The 10,382-nt window shown below is 35.6% G+C and overlaps 1 long non-coding RNA gene across 1 annotated transcript in view; it reads right to left on the bottom strand.

Moving 5' to 3' along the window:
- The window catches only part of LOC137649753 (uncharacterized), a 164,066-nt gene extending 154,142 nt beyond the window's left edge, over nt 1–9,924 (bottom strand). The window contains exon 1 of the long non-coding RNA XR_011045849.1: nt 8,788–9,924. This is a non-coding gene — a long non-coding RNA (uncharacterized lncRNA). The remainder of the gene's footprint in view (nt 1–8,787) is intronic.
- Between the last annotated feature and the right edge of the window lie 458 nt (nt 9,925–10,382).

The raw sequence follows: 10,382 nt of genomic DNA, 5'->3' as shown, positions 1-10,382 counted from the left end.
CAACATGTAGCAGTATATTTTGTATATAAAAGGTTATAGCATACCTTCAAAAATCATTCTCTTCACTTCAGACTGGTAAACTCCAGTTATAAATGGCTGGAATCTTATATAAGAAGGTGAATATCAACACAGCAAAGACTCAGACTCGATGACACGAGAGAGAGAGAGAGAGAGAGAGAGAGAGAGAGAGAGAGAGAGAGAGAGAGAGAGAGAGAGATACGAGCTTATTAACGACGAAAAACTCGCATGAACATATCGCAACCATATCACATTGATATGCTAAACTGAGGATAAATGAAACATTTGCGCACATGTGTAATCGTTGGTGTAAGAGGAATGATTCTTACGTAAACACCTTCCGTCGTGCAGACGGTGCAAGGATAGAATTTGACAATTCCTTATCTTACACATTTGATAGTATTAACTCTGCTTGCCTTTTGTTTAACTACGTATGACAAGGTAGCTCACAAGCGAAATGAGATAGAAATGAATAAATTAACCTTTATTTGGAAAAATAAAAGCAATTGTTTTGAGTCGAGTCAGATGATGTTGGCGTAAAATAAGATCAAAACCACAAAAATTAAATTCTACTTCGGGCCTTCCAACTTTATGCGTTAAGAAATAAAGTTTAGGCACTTATCTGCAGATTGATGCCTCAAATTTTTAATAATCAAAATTTTGGCCATTATTAAGTATTGAGGATATCACTTGCAACAAGAATATATATAGATATCACAGAATATCACTTGATATAAATGTTCTTAAGATTTTGGTACAAGAGTTTACTTATTACACCAAAAAAAGCAAACCTTTACGTGTGTCCTTCTCGAACCATAATTCGTAACTCTCACATATATCATAATTGTACAAATTATTCAATAGAAAAAAAAATTGATCGCACCACATAAAATAAAATGAGATGATAATAACATCTGGACCTTATGTTAACCCATGCATGGTTAAATTTCGTGTATAGTTCGGTAAAGTACAAATAACAATTATAAAACAAAATCCTTTCAAATTAAGAGACAGGCTATCGCGAAAAGAAAAAAATTGGATCCACATAAATATTCTGTGACAGAAACTGATATATAAATTGATATGCAAATGTTAGTTTTAAAAATTCAAATGTGCTTATTTGAAGTCTTTGATAATATCCTCATTCATACATCTGTAAGAGAGAGAGAGAGAGAGAGAGAGAGAGAGAGAGAGAGAGAGAGAGAGAGAGAGAGAGAGAGAGAGAGAGAGGTGGGATGAATAATTCGTCTAGCTAGCATATCTGTTTTGTTAATTCGTCTAGCTAGCATTATCTGTTTTGTTAATTCGTCTAGCTAGCATTGTCTGTTTTGTTAATTCGTCTAGCTAGCATTGTCTGTTTTGTTCGGTAATTATTACAAGTGGAGTAAAAATAATCTTGTCAAGTCGATTCTTCGCCTTTTAAAAACTTGGATTGTCAATAATCTTTATAGAACAGTGTAAAGAACAATAGTACTAATAATTATAATAATAATAATATTAATAAAGATAATAATAATAATTATAATAATAATAATGATATTATTATTATTATTATTATTATTATTATTATTATTATTATTATTATTATTATTATTATTATTATTATCCAAGCTACAACCCTAGTAGGAAAAGCAAGATGCTATAATTATGCTCAAGGGCTCTAATTATTATTATTATTATTATTATTATTATTATTATTATTATTATTATTATTATTATTATTATTATTATTATTATCCAAGCTACAACCCTAGTAGGAAAAGCAAGATGCTATAATTATGCCCAAGGGCTCTAATAGGGAAAATAGCCCAGTCAGGAAAGGAAATAAGAAAATAAGTAAATGATGAGAACAAATTAACAATAAATCATTCTAAAAACAGTAACAACGTCAAAGCAGATATGTCATATATAAACTATAAAAAGACTTATGTCAGCCTGTTTAACATGAAAACAATAATAGTAATAGTAATAATAATAATAATAATAATAATAATAATAATAATAATAATAATAAAAATGTGGAAGTGAATGAAACACCTTGTTCTTATTTACTCAATATATATATATATATATATATATATATATATATATATATATATATATATATATATATATATATATATATAAATAAAGCAAAATGAACACTACGCAAACAGAAAACAAGCAAAGCACGGGGACTATACAACAATACAGTATTATGATTTTAAAAAAATACAATATTTCAGATAAATGTATAATACGTACAATTAATAAGTTATAGGTCGATAGTGAATAAAATAAATGAAGTCAGGATCCCTGAACAGTGCTTTAAGGTCTTCAATATGCTCGAATTTAACACATCGAAAGTTCATTAAAATTTAATCGTATTTGTATATTCTATAAAGGATAAAAGTAAAAGAACGGAAAATGGGATGGGTACCGATTACTTTGGAGTAATTGTTTGTACTTTGAAAATGCGTAGCAATTACATGAAAGTAGTCGGTGCTTAGTTTCCTTCATCTTTTTGTCGTGGACCTACTATGGTGATATTAGGTAAAAATCTTATATGTATGCATATATGTACTATATGTATTCACGTACACTATTTTTCTTTACTGAGTGCAGCATCAGCTGGAGTTACACTCCAGGCGATCGGTAAGTCTTTTAGGGATGATGTTACCAACCCGAAGGAGTACATGCAGCAGCCTCTGATCTTCTTGGTGGTCGCCTTTCAAGTACTGACCACACCTGCTCAACTTGAATGATCCAACAATCCACGGTTAAGCGAAAGTGTTGTTGCTATAGCAGTTCACAACACTACATTTATACACAAATCACTTATATAGTTTATATAGACATACACAAAATCATAAAAAAGGATATGTGATTAAGAGATTGAAAACCACCAGCCTTAAGAATGGCATCTTAATAGATTATATCTAAGATTTTGAACTTTATCTAAGTGTCCAACTTTCATATCTTTTAGATATAACTATAAATCAATTTAAAATCCACATAATACAAAGAATGCGGAAAATTATAACCGTGCGAGAAGCCTTATAGCTGATAAACGACTGATTGCCAATCCCATTTCAAGTGAGATACACAAAATAAAAATAACTAGCTTTGATAATAAAAATCTCTACTTTACTTTCGAATCCTAAGTAATTTTTCTGATAACCTTGATTTGCTAATGTCATATCTAAAACTACCTTTTAACAGTATGGTTTGATTCTGGATTAGGCTTTCAAAACTGCGTTCTTTCATTCTATTTTGTTTCGAGTATTGTTCTCCTGTCTGGTCTTCAGCTGCTGACTCTCATCTTGATTTTATTATTATTATTATTATTTGCTAAGCTACAACACTAGTTGGAAAAGCAGGATGCTATAAGCCCAAGCGCCCCAACAGAGAAAATAGCCCAGTGAGGAAAGGAAACAAGGAAAAAACAAAATATTTTAAGAAGAGAAACGACATTAAAATAAATATTTCCTATATAAACTATAAAAACTTTAACAAAACAAAAAGAATAGAAATTAGATAGCACAGTGTGCCAGTGTACCCTCAAGCAAGAGAACTCTACCCCAAGACAGTGGAAGACCATGGTACAGAGGTTATGGCACTACTCAACACTAGAGAACAATGGTTTGATTTTGGAGTGTCTTTCTCCTAGAAGAGCTGTTGGATAAAAACTTGCAGTCTATTAAATTTATCATTCCTTATCTTTATATTAATCTCTGGCACCATCATTCAGTTAGTTCTTTATGCTTGTTGCATAAGATTTATCATAATTTTAACCATTCTTTACATTCAGATCTTCCCAGACTGCACCATCCTATACGCAGTAATAGGTAGGTAGTTAATTCTAACAGTCTGGCCTTCTCCATCATTAAAGTTGAACACTACACAGTATTCTAGAAGTTCTATTCCAACTGCTTGATCCATTGGAACTTTAGAAGTTCAAACTTACCGTGAAGGTTAGATTAAACAGGTAGATATGATTCTCTCTTTATTATTTATGACAGAGCTGTTTTAACATTGTGACTGATATAAAAATATTTAACATTTTTTTACCATTACATTTCATACATAGTTTATTTATTTCCTTATTTTCATTCCCCGCTTGGATATCTTCCCTGCTGGAGTCCTTGTACTTGTAGCATCCTGGTTTTCCAACTATGGTTTTAGCTTAGCTAGAAATCATAATACTCCAAGGAGAAATTAGTGTTCTTGCAACACATTAGTTATAAATATAACCTCCCAAAGAAATTGCAATTTAGTATCATATATAATATCCACCATTTCAACTGTTCTTGTCCTCAACCCGAAATTAGTGGCGGCATTTAACATACCTATGGAGAGACTTCCCACTTTAAACCAGTAACTCGTGAGTTCATCTTTACTGATTGGTTTGAAGTTGAAAGCCTCTCAATAGGTATGTTAAATGCTACCACTAATTTCGGGTTGAGGTCAATAATAGTTAAAATGGAGAATATTATCTATGATACTTATATGGTAATTTCTTGGGGAGGTTATTTGTAACTGATGTGTTGCAAGAACTATTTTTCCCCTTGTTGTATTATTATATCTGGCTAAGCTATAACCACAGTTGGAGAAGCAGGATGCTAAAAGCTCAAGGGCTCCAGTAGGGAATATAGCCAGTGAGGAAAGGAAATAAAGAAAGAAATAAACTTTATATGATTACTAATAGTAAAAAAATACACAATATTCTAACATCAGTAACAATGTTGAAATAAATTTGCCATATTTATAAACAAGGAAGAGAGAATCCCGCCAACCTGTTTAACATAACATTCACCACAAGTTTAAACGAAGAATGCTTCAAGACAAACATATCAGCAGAAAATCAACGAGAATTTTGTTTTGAAACCATCCACCAAATTTCAAGCTTTTGTTGATATCCTGCGCGTTTGAAAACCAGGTTTTGTGATCATAATACTAGGCAGGCAGTTAATTCTAATAGTCATGCCTTCTTCATCATAAGGCTCAATACTACGTAGTATTCTAGAAGTTTTATTCCAGCTGTGACCAAGTTGTGTAATGATCTTCCTGTTAGGGTAGTTGAATCAGTAGAACTTCAAAAGTTCAAAGTTGCAGCACATGTTTTTATGTTGAACAGGCTGACATAAGTCTTCTTTATAGTTTATACATGACATATCTGTTTTGAGGTTTACTGTTTTTAGAATCATTTATTGTTAATTTGTTCTCATCATTTATTTGTTTCCTTATTTCCTTTCCTCAATGGGTTATTTTTCCCTGTTGGAGCCCTTGGGCTTATAACATCTTGCTTTTCCAACTAGGGTTGTAGCTTGGCTAATAATAATAATAATAATAATAATAATAATAATAATAATAATAATAATAATAATAATAATAATAATGAGCTTTATAAGTGGCGTTGAAATAAAAACAACTGGTATTACTCAAATGGTACTCTGCGAAAAAAACAAATTCATAAATAGGAATCGCTTCTATTATGGGTATCTAACTTTACCAAGATATTTTACATCTTAGCTTATACCCTTCAACCTTTAAAATTCTGTTTTTTTTTACTGCAGTGCCAACATAAATATGAATAATTGCCGAGATTGGTCTATAAGTAATTTCACACTAAAGAGAGGAATCGAACAAGAGCCATAGTTCAACAATAAACCTTAAATAAGGTACCCTAACTTTATGGTCTAAAAGTAGAGAAACACTATAACCTATATTCAGGATTCTTCACAATTTTTTTTTTGGGTTAATTACTATCACTCCCGACTTAAGATTAAGGTTAATGACTGGACTTGCCATCATAAAACAGTTTGTGTATATATGTGAATAATTAGAAAAAAAATATAATTTTCATGGAGAATCTGAAAGATATTTTTCGATTCCTATGAAAAATTCATTTAATAAATTACATATCGCCAATATTGCTAATAAAATCAAGATTTGAAAATGGCTTCACGTCAAAATCTTTTTAAGGCTTGACGTGATATATGACGTAACATTATCAGAATTCGTTAAAAGACTTTGAACATCAGTCCACAATGGCTGATATATTTAAAGGTCTAGAATCCGCTCATGAATGGCAGAGGCAAGGGACAGTGACATTACCCTGTCAAGGAGGACAATGCCCTAGAGACTAACCATATATCATATGATCAGCGTCCAAGACCCCTCTCCACCCAAGCTAGGACCGGGAGGGCCAGGCAATGGCTGCTGATGACTTAACAGATAGACCTATAGGCTACCCCAAACCCCCAAACCTTGGCTCACAAGGATGGTAAGGTTGCAGACACTAATGGAAATAACAAGACTAAGCAGGGCTCGAACCCGCTACTGGCAAACACCCGGCAGAGACGTTACCAATCAGGCCGCAACAACCCTTATAATAAACAAGAAAATACCATAAAATTTAACTAGACTGGTTTATATTCCCATGTAATGAAACGTCAAAGAATATCACTTACGTTTGGGATTGGATTTCTCGAATTTGAGTCATGTGGCCCGAGAGGGTACCGGAGAGACAATTCAGTGTGGTTCCATTTGGGATTCCCTTCCGTCTTTCGTGTTCCCTTTGTATAATCTTTCTTTTTACAAGAAAAAAATAATTTGGGTGTATCTATGGAGATTGGGTGGTCTAAGGGACGTTGCAAAGACCTTCTAGTAACACTTAAAGAGCACAGACGTGGTGCTCTGTTAGCACTACCCTTGCAATGTCGAAGCTTATTGAAATTGACTTGCCAAATACGCGGGATGAGTATCTTAAAGAACAAAATTAACCATTTCGATCTAATTAAGCACAAAATCATTTCCAAAATATACATTTCTTGGCATGTTAAAATCTTCTAATTCTCGGCTACTAATGAAAAGAGCAACATTGAAAAATGATGACTGCTCCATTTTTTCTCTGAAATCTTAGTGTTGCTAGACTAAGACCTGCAGCTGGAATAAGACCATAAAAACTGTCTGGATACAGCTAGTCATAAAAACGATGCTTAAAGGCCTTATAAACTCCTCTAAATGACTCCATTAAATTAGTCACCTGGGCCAAATCAGACTTGAACAAAACTACAAAACTCTGCAAGATAGTAAAAGTTTCTTATCTTCAAGAATAATGTGAGATTTTAATACTATTCTAAAATATCATGCCTTGGCAGCCAATATTTGTATATAACTGCTTTATTTTTATATTTTCTAAAAAGAATTTATATATATTATTTTCTGTTTTCCACTCCAGTATTCTATTCCCGTGAGCTTCCTTTGGATGTTAAATGCTTTACAGATTTGGTCCACGAGTCCCCCCCCCCCCCTATTAATGGGAGAAGCGTTCGCAGCCTAAATCAGGCCGCAACACCAAGAGAACACGGAGGAAGTATCAAATACTTAACGTTAATTTTATAGGCCATCGTTCAAAGTAACTTTCAAATCCTTAAAGTCAATTCTATAAGCCATCGTTCAAAGTAACTTTCAAATCCTTAAAGTTAATTCTATGGGCTGTCGTTTAATGTATGGGATCTCATGCTCAAAATTTCTCAACGTTATCGGCAAATGGTGATGTCAGATTGAGGCCGGCAATGTGTCGACTCTGGTTCTTGCCCCTAGGAACACCGGAACTACAAGGAAGGGAGAAAGCGCGAGGGAAGGGATGCATGAATGGGATCACTAAAACTATATTTTCCAAATTTTCCACGATTTCATTTTAACTGAGATAGAACATGAACTTGGTAAGTTACTTACCCATGAGACGAGAGGGAGCGAGAACTAAAATACCACTATATTTCTTAAGGGGGCGATTAGCATCGAGGGAGTTCCGCAGACATTCCAGAAACACAAAAGGTGTGGGAGCCTGTATACTTGCCAATGCATCTCTCTCTCTCTCTCTCTCTCTCTCTCTCTCTCTCTCTCTCTCTCGCATAAATAGGCACCCATGCACGCCGCACGCACACTCACAAATATATGTATTAATCTTATATATTCAATCATATACAGTATAATCATATAAATACATGTGCGCACTCCTTTAAACTAAACTACAAACCTGGACAGTGACCTGATCATGCACGTACCCATACACAAAAAAGTATTACGGCAACTACCCATTAGAAGATAAAATTTAAGATTTTAAGCCTAATTTCATATATTGTATAAAAAAAATGATGGCCAAACAAAAAATTTAAACATATAAAACAAATAGTTAACTATACATGAAGCACAGCAGTAGTTAGATACTACGTTAAAATCCATGGAAGAGTCACTGGATATTTCATCAGCAGTTCTACGATAACAGAACACACAAGACTGATGGTATAGGAGACAGAATTGGGTTCACTTCCAAGGAGAAAATCTTCATCTCCATGAACAAAGGGAAGAGAGCCACCATTCCATTACCCTCTCATGCATCGAGGTGCGAACAAACACAATGTTATGTTGTTCATCACAAATCGGAAACTTAGCAACGTGGCATCAGCCCCTTTCCCCTCCCCTAACACTCCCCCTCCCACTCCATCATTCCCAGACCGACACGCAACCACCATTGGCTGGTTTGTTGTGAAATCATAAACCAAAGAAAATGGGTACCTTTATCTCTCTGCTGTTCGCTTGTCCGAGTTTGGTTAATATACTATAATCTACGGTCGTTTAAGTAGCTCTAGGTGCGAAAGTGCATTCACGGACATAAGCTCTGCATGGTGATAAAGCTATGGTGAGAGATGAGAGCGAGTGAGCTGGTGCAGATGTTGGGATGATCGTGAAAGGCTTCATAGAAACATTTTAAGAGGGACTTACTTTTCGCTTGGCCATCTTTGCTTTTGACGGAACCAAATCGTGGAGAGGTTTGATAAAACGGAATAACTCCGAAAACAAGACGGCTGTTCTTCCGAATGTTCTACGAGACAACTAAACTTAAAAAGGACAAACAGTCGAAGAGATGGTGGTCGATCGAAAACCTCATTGTTGTTGTTATTCTTCGCGTGTATTGAACGTTCATTGTCACTAGGTTACAAAGCCAAGATTTGTTAGTCGCTGTAGTAGTGGTAGCGGTAGTGGCGGCAAGGGTGTTATCACGACACTAATGGCCCTAGCAGTCGATACACCAAATCAACACCAAGTCAACCAACACTAGTATATAGTAGCACAGAATACCCGGAGCACTTGCAGGCATTTTAACGTTTAATTCTCCTTGTCGATTTCTAAAAGTTATTTGAAGTTTCAACAGAGTCTCCTTCTCCGAAACTTAAAATAAGAACTGGATTTAAAACATGGCGAGGACGATATCGAAGGCTCATCATCGCCGCCCGTCGGCGAGAAACCCAAATCTCCCGAATCTCGCCGCCATTCCTAGTTCATCCCGAGTGTTTCCGTCCAAGATGCACCCTGCGCAGATGTCACCTCTCATACAGGCCTCGTCCAAAACGAACGGAATCAGGTGTTTCGTGAGTGTCACAGCTAGAACACGGCGGTGATATCCACACCTGTGTTAGGAGGAGCTACGCATTAGCGATTCTTGACCTCCATGGATGCCGGTGTGATGGGAGATTGGAGGAGTCTGCGCACAGGGATAAACCAGGGGTTCTCATTCGGTCAAGTGACACATACTGTACACTCTCTATCTCGCCCAAAATTTCTAGACCATCAAGCTTCTACCAAACGCTGTCTTCTCCGCCGCAGGACCTCCTCGACGTCGTGACATCTAGGGCGCTAAAATTCGCGTGGAAACGCTGTCGCACTGATTAAGAATTCCGTGGGAGGGCACTACACGAGGAGAAGGGAAGCGTTGTGTGGCCAGTGGATGGAAGGAGGGGGTTTCCCCTCACATTTCTGACCCCCACCCTCTGCGTTTCTCTCTCTCTCTCTCTTACTCTCTCGCACTCTCACCCCCTTCGACAGGTTCATGGTAGGTGTTCTGAGGTTTCTTTCTCCCATCCAGCCAAGAATCAATAGCGAGAAACAAACCTTCTTTCAAAAGACGTATCTACCAATTCACTTTCAGACTTCAATGGAAATTATACAAAGGATATGATAAATTATAATCCACAATATCAGAATAAACGAAATAAAGCAACAAAGCTTCACGAAAAAGTCTGAATATAAGGAAGCCAAAGACTAGACCAAACGAAGGCTCCTGAACACAGCCCAGGTGTACATGCATGATGCAAAAGGTATCGCGGTGTTGCCACTGGTCGGGTTCAATTTTTCTCCAAAATGAATTACGCTACATTTTATTCGGTTTTCTAAATAAGGACGAATTACTTTCGGTTGCTTACTTATATTTCATCGTATTACTGAAAATGGTCTCTAATCTTTAATCATTTGAATAATATTAACTATAAACACTTGTCCACCATGAAGGCGGTAAGTGTTTAGTTCACGACTACGGAGAT

This window comes from Palaemon carinicauda, chromosome 11 (assembly GCF_036898095.1).
Source record: "Palaemon carinicauda isolate YSFRI2023 chromosome 11, ASM3689809v2, whole genome shotgun sequence".
Lineage (NCBI taxonomy): Eukaryota > Metazoa > Arthropoda > Malacostraca > Decapoda > Palaemonidae > Palaemon > Palaemon carinicauda.
This window is presented reverse-complemented; position numbering and strand designations above follow the sequence as displayed.